Genomic DNA, 13,597 nt, shown 5'->3' with positions numbered 1-13,597 from the left:
CTCAGAGAGCAGAGTATACTGTTCCCAGCTGTCTGTCTATGATCAGTATTAACATCTACAATCTCTCTCTCTCCTTTATCTCTGTAGGGGATGGTCTACTCTGTTAGAGGATCAGTATTAACATCTACAATCTCTCTCTCTCCTTTATCTCTGTAGGGGATGGTCTACTCTGTTAGAGGATCAGTATTAACATCTACAATCTCTCTCTCCTTTATCTCTGTAGTGGAAGGTCTACTCTGTTAGAGGATCAGTATTAACATCTACAATCTCTCTCTCTCCTTTATCTCTGTAGTGGAAGGTCTACTCTGTTAAAGGATCAGTATTAACATCTACAATCTCTCTCTCTCCTTTATCTCTGTAGTGGAAGGTCTACTCTGTTAGAGGATCAGTATTAACATCTATAATCTCTCTCTCATGTATCTCTGTAGTGGATGGTCTACTCTGCCAGAGGATCAGTCCAGGTGTGCAGTGTGTCAGCAGGTGCTGAGGGATCCAGTCTCTATCACCTGTGGACACAGGTTCTGCAGACAGTGCATCACCAGATACTGGGAGAAACCTGCTCCTTCAGGAGACTATGACTGTCCTCAGTGTAGAAAGAGATCCAGAACACGGCCTGTACTACAGCAGCTGAGTCAACCCAATAAAATAAGAGGCTCTGAAAACAGTAAGACCACTTGCACATGTGGGCCAAGTCAATACCTTAATATGATTTACAGTAGTTAACTACAATATTATGAGATAATAGAAGTTACTGTAGTTGTGGAAGGCCCACTTTTCATCCTGTCAATGAATGTTTCTGATACACATCATTTTCCCTCTTCCCTTGTAGTGGATGACAGCCTGCAGAGAGCTATAGTAAACCATAAAGACAGTCTGAAAATGAGGTATGAATGTGTGATAGAAGGTATGGAAAAAGCAGGGAACCAAACTCCCCTCAACAGGATTTACACAGAGCTCTACATCACCGAGGGAGAGAGTGAAGGGGTTAACAATGAACATGAGGTGTGGCAGCTAGAGACAGCATCCAGGACACCAACCTCACATGACACAGCAATCCACTGCAATGACATCTTTAAACCCTTACCAGGCCAAGAGAGAAGCATCAGAACTGTGCTGACGAAGGGCATCGCTGGCATCGGAAAAAGTCTCTGTGCAGAAGTTCATCCTAGACTGGGCTGAAGGGAAGGCGAACCAAGATGTGGATATCATATTTGTGCTTCCTTTCCGGGAGCTGAACTTGATTAAAGATCTCCAGTACAGTCTTCTCAGACTTTTAAATGGCTTCCACCCAGAACTAGACATAGGCAATGCAAAGAAACTCACTGCCTGTAAAGCTATGTTCATCTTTGATGGTTTGGATGAAAGCAGACTTCCATTGGATTTCCAGCACAATGAAAAGGTGTCTGATGTCACCCAGACATCGTCTGTCGATGTTCTGCTGACAAACCTCATCAAGGGGAATCTGCTTCCCTCTGCTCTCCTATGGATAACCTCCCGACCTGCAGCAACCAATCAGATCCCCCCTAAGTGTGTTGACCAGGTGACAGAGGTACGAGGGTTCAATGACCCACAGAAGGAGGAGTACTTCAGGAAGAGATTCAGTGATGAGGACCTGGCCAGCAGAATCATCTCACACATAAAGACATCAAGGAGCCTCCACATCATGTGCCACATGCCAGTGTTCTGTTGGATTTCTGCAATAGTCCTTGAACACATGTTGAGTACAGACAAGAGGAGAGAGATGCCCACGACTCTGACTGAGATGGCAATACACTTCCTGCTCATTCAGACCAGCCTGAAGAACCAGAAATATCATGGAAGAGATGAGATGGATCAACAGGAGCTCATGGAGTCAGACAAGGAAATTCTTCTGAAGCTGGGGAAGCTGGCGTTTGAAAATCTGGAGAAGGGTAATCTCATGTTCTATGAGGAAGACCTGAAAGAGTGTGGCATTGATGTCAAAGAAGCCTCAGTGTACTCAGGAGTGTGCACACAAATCTTTAAAGAAGAGTCTGTGTTATTTCAGAGAGTGGTGTACTGCTTTGTTCATCTGAGCATTCAGGAGTTTCTCTCAGCTGTCTACATGTACCATTGTTACACAACCAAGAACATGGATGCACTGAAGCCCTTCCTCAAGAGAAAGTCTAGAGCTGCATCTGAAGAGCTAACCTTGCATGAGCTGCTGAAGAGTACCGTGGATAAAGCCTTGGAGAGCAAGAACGGACACCTGGACCTCTTTGTCCGCTTCCTTCATGGCATGTCACTGGAGTCCAATCAGAAACTCCTACGAGGTCTGGTGACACAGACAGAAAGCAGTCCAGACAGCGTCCAGGAAACAATCCGATCCCTTAAGGTGATGCAGAGGAAGAACATCTCCCCTGAGAGGTGCATCAATCTCTTCCACTGTCTGATAGAGATGAATGACCATTCAGTACAAGAGGAAATCCAAGCGTACTTGAGGTCAGAGAAGAGATCCAAAAAACTCACACTTTCTCAGTGTTCAGCTCTGGCCTACATGCTACAGATATCAGAGGAGGTTCTGGATGTGTTTGACCTGAAGGTATACAAGACATCAGAGGAGGGTCGTAGGAGACTGCTCCCAGCTGTGAGAGGCTGCAGGAAAGCTCTGTAAGTATTCATGGAAATATCCCACACCAAAATACATTGTAGTTACAGCAGCATTTTTATTGGCTGACTGGCTCTGTAAGTACTCATGTGACTATCCCTCAGACCAAACTTTACTGTATGTAAGAACAACAATATTTTCATTGGCTGACTAAACTTTCTATCAGCTGAAAAGTCTTAAACAAACTGTAATAGAAACGGATCAGAAAAGTTGTAGCATTGAGACATCTATACACAATGTTCACATTATTAGTGCAGGGGTAACTGTAAGCAGGGAAGCTAAATGTAACATTTTAATACAACCTGTCCCTCATGGTATTTACTCTGTTGACAGACTCACTGGCTGTAAACTCACAGACACATCCTGTGACGTGTTGGCCTCAGTTCTCAGTTCAAACCCCTCAAACCTGAGAGAGCTGGATCTGAGTAACAATCACCTGAAGGATTCAGGAGTGAAGCTGCTCTCTGCTGGACTGGGGAATCCCCACTGTAAACTGGAGACTCTGAGGTCAGTATTCCTGTAGTTGGTCAACAAGTGATAACTGTTCACCAGATCCACATGTGTTTACCAGGCACACATAGTCCACACCATATGTGTTTGGACAGTGAAGCTTACAGTTTTACATTTGGTGCTATGCTCCAGCATTTTGGATTTGAGATAGAATGTTTCATATTAGGTGACAGTACAGAATGTCACTTTTTATTTGAGGGTATTCATACATACCTGTTGTACTGTTTAGAAATGAAAGCACTTAATGTATCTAGTTCTCCCATTTGAAAAAGTCTTAATAATTTGGACATATTCACTTATATTGTAATAAAGTAGTCATAAGTTTAGTATTTGGTCCCATATTCCTTACCTGCAGTGATTACATCAAGCTTGTGATTCTACAAACTTGTTGAATGCATTTGCAGTTTGTCTTGGTTCTGTTTTGGATGATGTTTTTCCCAATAGAAACTGAATGGTGAATAATGTCCTGTCATTTTGGAGTCACTTCACTTGTATTGTCAGTAAGAATAGAAGATGTTTCTGAACACTTCTACATTCATGTGGATGCTACTATGATTATGAATAATCATGAATGAATCGTGAATGATGATGAATGAGAAAGTTACAGAGGAACAAGGATCATACCCCCATCTGTTATTGGTAATGGTGAGAGGTTAGCATGTTTTGTTGTAGCCTCTGTAACTTTCTCACTCATTATTATTCATGATTCATTCATGATTATTCTTAATCATGGCATCATCAGGATTAATTTAGTAGTGTTTAGAAACCTGTTATCTACTCACTTAGACAGAAAATTACTCCAGTCATCATCCACCATTCAGTTACTATCGGGCAAAACATAACCCAAAACACAACCAAAACAAACTGCAAATGCAACCAACGAGTTTGGGACCAAATACTAAACTTTTGACTACTTTAATACACTATAAGTGAATTGGTCAGAATACTTTTGACTTCTTCAAATGGGGGACTAGATACATAAAGTCAATCTAAATCTGATACCTCACTGTCTGTCTTTTGACTGATACTGCTTTTTTAAATGGTCTTGTCAGTCTTCTCAAATATTTGTACAATAAATGTTTCTATCTACAAGCAATAATTTGATAATTTCAAATAATGATACATTAATTTATGAATAGTAATGGCAGGTTTCAGGACACTGATATATCTGAATATGTTGAAAAAATATATTGCCACTATTTTCACCACCAAATAATAGCAGTGTGGTTTTAATATGATTTGACTCTTTGCAGGCTGTCAGGCTGTCTAGTCACAGAGGAAGGCTGTGCTTCTCTGGTCTCAGCTCTGAAGTCAAACCCCTCACACCTGAGAGAGCTGGATCTGAGTAACAATTACCTGAAGGATTCAGGAGTGAAGCTGCTCTCTGCTGGACTGGGGAATCCCCACTGTAAACTGGAGACTCTGAGGTCAGTATTCCTGTAGTTGGTCAACAAGTGATAACTGTTCACCAGATCCACATGTGTTTACCAGGCACACATAGTCCACACCATATGTGTTTGGACAGTGAAGTTTACAGTTTTAAATTTGGTGCTATGCTCCAGTATTTTGGATTTGAAATTGTTTCATATTAGGCAACAGTACAGAATGCCACTTTTTATTTGAGGGTATTCATACATACCTGTTTTACTGTTTAGAAATGAAAGCACTTAATGTATGTAGTTCTCTAGTTCTCCCATTTGAAAAAGTCATAAGTATTTGGACAAATTAATTTAGTCCAATGTTTAGTGTTTTAGTGTTTGGTCTTTGAATATTCTTTGTCTGCAGTGATTACATCAAGCTTGTGATTCTACAAACTTGTTGAATGCATTTGCAGTTTGTCTTGGTTGTGTTTTGGATTATGTTTTTCCTAATAGAAACTGAATGGTGAATAATGTCCTGTCATTTTGGAGTTACTTCACTTGTATTGTCAGTAAGAATAGAAGATGTTTCTGAACACTTCTACATTCATGTGGATGCTACCATGATTATGAATAATCATGAATGAATCGTGAATGATGATGAATGAGAAAGTTACAGAGAAACAAGGATCATACTGGATAAAGTAATCCTTCTACCCCCCGCCCCTAAAAAAAAATAATAAAAAAAAGAATTGTAAAGTGGTTATCCCACTGGCTATAGGGTGAATGCACCAACTTGTAAGTCGCTCTGGATAAGAGCGTCTGCTAAATGACGTAAATGTAAATGTATACCTCCTCTGTTATTGGTAATGGTGAGAGGTTAGCATGTTTTGTTGTAGCCTCTGTAACTTTCTCACTCATTATTATTCATGATTCATTCATGATTTTTCTTAATCATAGCATCATCAGGATTAATTTTGTAGTGTTTTGAAACATGTTATTTACTCTCTTAGACAGAAAATTACTCCAGTTATCATCCACCATTCAGTTACTATTGGACAAAACATAACCCAAAACACAACCAAAACAAACTGCAAATGCAACCAACGAGTTTGAGACCAACTACGAAACTTTTGACTACGTTAATACACTATAAGTCAAATGGTCAGAATACGTTTCACTTCGTCAAATGGGGGGACTAGATACATAAAGTGCTTTCATTTCTAAACAGTGAAACAGATATGTATTAAAATATCCTCAAATAAAAGGTCACATTATATACTGTCACCTCATATGAAACATTTGATCTCAAATCCAAAATGCTGGAGTAAAGAGCCACATTTAAAATGTTAGCTTCACTGTCAAATTAGATATGGTGTGGACTGTATACTCAATACAATCTAAATCTGATACCTCACTGTCTGTCTTTTGACTGATACTGCTTTTTAAACTGCTCTGGTCAGTCTACTCAAATATTTTTACTATACATGTTTCTCTCTGCAGACAATACTTTGATAATTTGTCATTTCTAATAATAAAACATCCATTTTTGAATAGATATGGCAGGTTTCAGGACACATTTAATCAATGAATTGATTTTCACATTAGTATAACAATATGACCATACAATTCTAGGAGATGGAAGATTAATCTATATGTTGTTTAAGAGAATAAACCAAATGCATCTGACATTGTCCTTCTACACTTCTGATGTTAAATTAACAGTGTGTTTGTGAAATCATGATGATCTCTTTGTCAGGCTGTCAGGCTGTGGAGTAACAGAGGAAGGCTGTGCTTCTCTGGTCTCAGCTCTGAAGTCAAACCCCTCACACCTGAGAGAGCTGGACCTGAGTAACAATGACCTGAAGGATTCAGGAGTGAAGCTGCTCTCTTCTGGACTGGGGAATCCCCACTGTAAACTGGAGACTCTGAGGTCAGTATTCCTGTAGTTGGTCAACAAGTGATAACTGTTCACCAGATCCACATGTGTTTACCAGGCACACATAGTCCACACCATATGTGTTTGGACAGTGAAGCTTACAGTTTTACATTTGGTGCTATGCTCCAGCATTTTGGATTTGAGGTATAATGTTTGATATTAGGCGACAGTACAGATTGTCTCCTTTTATTTAAAGTTATTCATAAATATATATTTTTTACCGTTTAGAAATGAAAGCACTTTACGTATCTAGTTCTCCCATTTTAAATCGTAATTATTTGGACAAATTCAATTAGTCGAAAGTTTAGTGGGCTCCCGAGTGGCGCAGCAGTGTAAGGCACTGCATCTCAGTGCTTGAGGCGTCACTAAAGACCCCCTGGTTCGATTCCAGGCTGTATCACAACCGGCCGTGATTGGGAGTCCCACAGGGCGGTGCACAATTGGCCCAGCGTCGTCCGGGTTTGGCCGGTGTAGGCCGTCATTGTAAATAAGAATTTGTTCTTAACTGACTTGCCTAGTTCAATTAAAAATAATTTTAAAAAAGTGTTTGGTCCAATATTCTTTACCTGCAGTGATTACATCAAGCTTGTGATTCTACAAACTTGTTGAATACATTTGCAGTTTGTCTTGGTTGTGTTTTACATGATGTTTTTCCCAATAGAAACTGAATGGTGAATAATGTCCTGTCATTTTGGAGTCACTTCACTTGTATTGTCAGTAAGAATAGAATATGTTTCTGAACACTTCTACATTCATGTGGATGCTACTATGATTATGAATAATCATGAATGAATCGTGAATGATGATGAATGAGAACGTTACAGAGGAACAAGGATCACACCCCCTCTGTTATTGGTAATGGTGAGAGGTTAGCATGTTTTGTTGTAGCCTCTGTAACTTTCTCACTCATTATTATTCATGATTCATTCATGATTTTTCTTAATCATGGCATCATCAGGATTAATTTAGTAGTGTTTAGAAACCTGTTATCTACTCACTTAGACAGAAAATTATTCCAGCTTTCATCCACCATTCAGTTACTATTGGACAAAACATAACCCAAAACACAACCAAAACAAACTGCAAATGCAACCAACGAGTTTGAGTCACAAGCTTGATGTAGTCATTGTGTTCAAGGAATATCGGACCAAATACTAAACTTTTAACTACTTTAATACACTATGAGTGAATTTGTCAGAATACTTATGACTTCTTCAAATGGGGGACTAGATACATAAAGTGCTTTCATTTCTAAACGGTGAAAGAGATATGTATGAAAATATCCTCAAATTAAAGGTAACATTATATACTGTCACCTCATATGAAACATTTGATCTCAAATCCAAAATGCTGCAGTACAGAGCCACATTTACTGTCAAACTAGATATGGTGTGGACTGTATACTCAATACAATCTAAAGCTGATACCTCACTGTCTGTCTTTTGACTGATACTGCTTTTTAAACTGCTCTGGTCAGACTACTAAAATATTTTTACTATACATGTTTCTCTCTGTAGGCAATACTTTGATAATTTGTCATTTGTAATAATGAAACTCCCATTTATGAATAGATATGGCAGGTTTCAGGACACTGATGTATCTGAACATTTTGAAAAAATATACTGCCACTATTTTCACCACCAAAGAATTGCAGTGTGATTTTAATATGATTTTACTCTTTGCAGGCTGTCACGCTGTCTAGTCACAGAGGAAGGCTGTGCTTCTCTGGTCTCAGCTCTGAAGTCAAACCCCTCACACCTGAGAGAGCTGGACCTGAGCTACAATCACCCAGGAGACTCAGGAGTCAGACTGCTCTCTGCTGGACTGGAGGATCCACACTGCAGACTGGAGAAACTCAAGTATGTAGAGGGTTTATGTCAATGTTCATATCAGACATGTTGGAGTTATCAGGCAAGTTAAGACAAACATTCTGACCACCACTTGGACTAAATTATATAAAGACTGAGTGTGTATGTGTGTGTGTGTGTGTGTGTGTGTGTGTGTGTGTGTGTGTGTGTGTGTGTGTGTGTGTGTGTGTGTGTGTGTGTGTGTGTGTGTGTGTGTGTGTGTGAGAGTTCAGGTGTATCCCTCAATGACTGTCTGTTCTTCTGCTTACCGCTACAGTGTGGAACATGGTGGAGAGAACACAATGAAACCTGGACTTAGAAAATGTGAGTGTTTGACTAAAAATAAGTCTTAATTCAAGTGAAGTCAAAGTCAAAGACCACCATCATTACTTACTTGGTCATATTAAATATCAGCTGTAGTTCTACAGAAGCACAAATCAGGGACACCAAAGTTTACTAAGAGTTGCGTTGACAATGTGTGTGTCTGTGTGTGTGTGTGGCGTGTTCCTGTTACATATTAAATATGCGTGCATGTGTGTCCAGTGTGTGTGTTTGTTCTGGATGTGTGTGTGTGTGTGTGTGTGTAATTAATGGGCATAAGTGTGTTTTATATTACCATACAGTATAACATATGATCATTGAACAAATCTCAAGTTACCTTAACTTCTCCTTTTGATACCTAGAAACATCTACATTAAATGAATTAGTGGAAAGTGAGTTAACATTCTAATGTGAATGATGATGATTTCTAATATTGTGTCTGGTTTCATCCATCAGATGTCTGTGATCTCACACTGGACCCAAACACAGTAAACAGATTCCTCTCTCTGTCTGAGGAGAACAGAAAGGTGACATGTAGGAGAGAGGAGCAGTCGTATCCTGATCACCCAGAGAGATTTGAGGACTGGGAACAGGTGCTGTGTAGAGAGGGTCTGACTGGGCGCTGTTACTGGGAGGTAGAGTGGAGTGGGAGAGGGGCTGTTATAGGAGTGGCATATAAAGGAATCAGCAGGAGAGGATGGGGTGATGACTGTGGGATTGGATACAATGACAAGTCCTGGAGTCTGTTCTGCTCTGACAACAGTTACTCTGCCAGGCACAATAATAAGTCCACTACCATAGACGTCCCCTCCTCCAGCTCCCACAGAGTAGGAATGTATCTGGACTGGCCAGCCAGCACTCTGTCCTTCTACAGAGTCTCCTCTGACACACTGACCCACCTGAACACATTCCACTCCACATTCACTGAGCCCCTCTATCCAGGGTTTGGGGTTTATAATGTTGACTCCTCAGTGTCCCTGTAAATAATAACCATGGTAACACTGACACACACACACACATTGGACACACACTGGACACACACACTGGACATACACACTGGACACACACACACACTGGACACACACACACACACACACACACACACACACACACACACACACACACACTGAACACACTGGACACACACACTGGACATACACACCCACACACTGGCCAAAAACACTGGACACACACAGGAAACACACACAATGGACACACACACACACACACACTGCAAAAACACACACACACACACACACACACACACACTGGACACACACACTGGACACACGCACACACACTCACACCGGGGACACAGACACACTGGACACACACACACACACCGGACACAAACACACACTGGACACACACACACACACTGGACACACACACACAAACACTGGACACACACACACTGAACACACACACACACACACACTGGACACACACACCGGACACACACACACACCGGACACACACACACACACACACTGCACAAACACACAAACACACACAAACACACACTGGACACACACACACACACTGCACAAACACACACACACACACACACACTGGACACACACACAGGACACACATACACACACTGGACACTCACACTGGACACACACAAACACACACTGGACACACTGGACACACCCACACACCAACACACACACATGCTGGACCCACACACTCTGGACACACACACACTGGACACACACACACTGGGTACACACACACACACACTGGGCACACACACACACACTGGACACACACACAGACACACACTGGACACACACACACTGGACACAAATACACACACATTGGACACACAAACACACACTGGACACACACACACACCAGACACACACACACACACCGGACACACACACACACTCGACCCACACACACTGGACACACACACACACACACACACACTGGACACACACACACTGGACACACACTGGACACACACTGGACACACACTGGACACACACACACACACACACACTGCACAAACACACACACACACACACACACACACTGGCCACACACACTGGACAAACACACAGGAAACACACACACTGGACGGACACACACACACACTGCACAAACACACACACACACACACACACTGGACACACACACACACACTCACTCACACTGGACACACACACACACTGGACACACACACACACTCGACACACACACACTCTGGACACACACACACACCGGACACAAACACACACTGGGCACACACACACACACACGCACACACTGGACACACACACACAAACACCAACACACACAGGACACACACACCGGACACACACACATGCTGGACACACACACACTGGACACACACACTCACACTGGACACACTCACACACACACACTGGACACACACACACTGGACACACACACACACCGGACACACACACACACACACTGCACAAACACACACACACAAACACACACTGGACACACACACACTGCACAAACACACATACACACACTGGACACACACACACAGGACACACACACACACACACACACACACACTGGACACACACACACACACCTGACACAAACACACACCAGACACACACACACACACCGGACACACACCCACACCGGACACAAACACACTCTGGACACACACACACACACTGGACACACACACTGGATACACACACACTGGACACACACACAGGACACACACACACACACTGGATGCACACACACACACACACTGGACACAAACACACCCACACACCGGACACAAACACACACTGGACACACATACACCGGACACACACACACAACAGACACACACACACACACCGGACACAAACACACACTGGACACACACACACACACACACTGATTCTGGATAAGTTGTAGATGTATCCTCTGTTTAAACATTGAAACTCTTACAATAACACTGTTAAAATACCAATGTGATAATTTGTTGCATATATTTTATGTTGAAAAATAAATTGTATATGGACATATGCTCCATAATTGTACTATTGTACATGGAAATATTGTACTTTTCATAATAAAACATACTTTAAACAAGAAAAAGTGAAACAATTTCGTTATCAGAGTTTCCAAGATGGCGTAGTAGTGCAGTTGTGTTTTTGTCGTGTGTCTGTAAATAGCCTGTAAATACCCTATTTTTCTGTATTTTTCGTACATATTTCCCTATCAGACTTTTCATCCTTCTACAAGATATACTTTCCTGCAACCCGCCTCACTCAATGTGGAACGGATTCTATTATTGACTTACCTTTATCTAGAATCTAGAATCTCCAGTTGAAACTAGCTAGCCAGCTAGCCAGCTAGCCAGCTAACTAGCTACTTGCTATTAGCCACAGCTAGCGGTATTTCACCCAGAACATTGGATTTTTTTCTGCGGGATTAATTTTAATCACTGGACATTAATCACCGGATATTCGGCCAGTCTGCACAGCACGTTATCGACCCAGAACATATCAGTTTTTCTGCCGGAATCACTGAATCACTGGACCTTTAACTCCGGATTCATCGCTACCAGCTAGCTACAACAAAACGGACGCTGTGGTCTGGCTAATCATCCTGAGCTAGGCCCATCTCCCGGCTATCTACCTCTCTGTCAACCGGACGGGACCACCTAGTGTTGACACGGAGCCCCGCCGATCCTACACGACTGGTCTGCCGACGAAATCGTCTGATGTGGTTACGACGTTAACCACGAAGATTCCATCCATCTGCTAGCCCCGGCCCGCTAGCACACGCTAGCCGTGGCCTCTTACTCACTAGAGCTTTACCACCTGACCTTATGATAACTCAGCTATACAGCTGATGTCTGCTGGACTGTTTTCCTTTTTACGGTACTACATCCTGTTTATGTTTAGCCTCAGCCCAAACATGGTTAGTTTATTGTTGTTTCGGTTATTTCTAATTGTACTATATCACTGTAGACCCCCCAGCCTAGCTAAACCTGCCTTAGATAGCTCCTTTGCCCCTCCCCCTATACACACGGAGACCGACTCAATTGATGCCTCCAGCGATGCTATCTCTTTCATTGTTACCCAACGCTTAGGTTTACCTCCACTTTACTCATATCCTTCCATATCCTTGTCTGTACATAATGCCCTGAATCTTTTCTATAACACCCGGAAATCTGCCCCCTTTATTCTATGTACCCAACGCACTAGAAGACCAGTTCTTAAAGCCTTTAGCCGTATCCTTATTCTAGTCCTCCTCTGTTCCTCTGGTGATGTAGAGGCTAACCGAGGCCCTGCAGCCCTCAGTATCACTCCTACTCCCCAGGCGCTATCATTTGATGACTTCTGTAATCGCAAAAGTCTTGGTTTCTTGCACATAAATATCAGAAGTCTACTTCCTAAGTTTGAGTTATTCACTGCGTTAGCACATTCTGCCAACCCTGATGTTCTAGCAGTGTCTGAATCCTGGCTCAGGAAGGCCACCAAAAATTCTGAAATTTCCATCCCCAACTATAACATTTTCCGTCTAGATAGAACTGCCAAAGGGGGTGGAGTTGCAATCTACTGTAGAGATAGCCTGCAGAGCTCTATCATACTATCCAGGTCTGTGCCCAAACAGTTTGAGCTTCTACTTCTAAAAATCCACCTTTCCAGAAATAAGTCTCTCACTGTTGCCGCTTGCTACAGACCCCCCTCAGCCCCCAGCTGTGCCCTGGACACCATATGTGAATTGATTGCCCCCCATTTATCCTCAGAGTTTGTACTGCTTGGTGACCTAAATTGGGATATGCTTAATACCCCAGCCATCCTACAATCCAAGCTAGATGCCCTCAACCTCACGCAAATTATCAACGAACCTACCAGGTACAACCCTAAATCCGTAAACATGGGTACCCTCATAGATATCATCCTGACTAACATACCCTCTAAATACACCTCAGCTGTCTTCAACCAGGATCTCAGCGATCACTGCCTTATTGTCTGCGTCCGTAACGGGTCCGCGG

The 13,597-nt window shown here is 42.3% G+C and overlaps 1 pseudogene across 1 annotated transcript; it reads left to right on the top strand.

The window, feature by feature from the left end:
* The first annotated feature begins 698 nt into the window (after positions 1 to 698).
* LOC311142223 (NLR family CARD domain-containing protein 3-like) lies at positions 699 to 9,630 on the top strand (annotated as a pseudogene). Its single transcript has 7 exons — positions 699 to 2,628; positions 2,960 to 3,133; positions 4,390 to 4,563; positions 6,254 to 6,427; positions 8,119 to 8,292; positions 8,558 to 8,604; positions 9,058 to 9,630. The product of its transcript is annotated as an NLR family CARD domain-containing protein 3-like (transcript).
* Positions 9,631 to 13,597: the final 3,967 nt, after the last annotated feature.

This window comes from Coregonus lavaretus (genome assembly GCF_964263955.1).
Source record: "Coregonus lavaretus genome assembly, chromosome: 2".
NCBI lineage: Eukaryota > Metazoa > Chordata > Actinopteri > Salmoniformes > Salmonidae > Coregonus > Coregonus lavaretus.
This window is presented reverse-complemented; position numbering and strand designations above follow the sequence as displayed.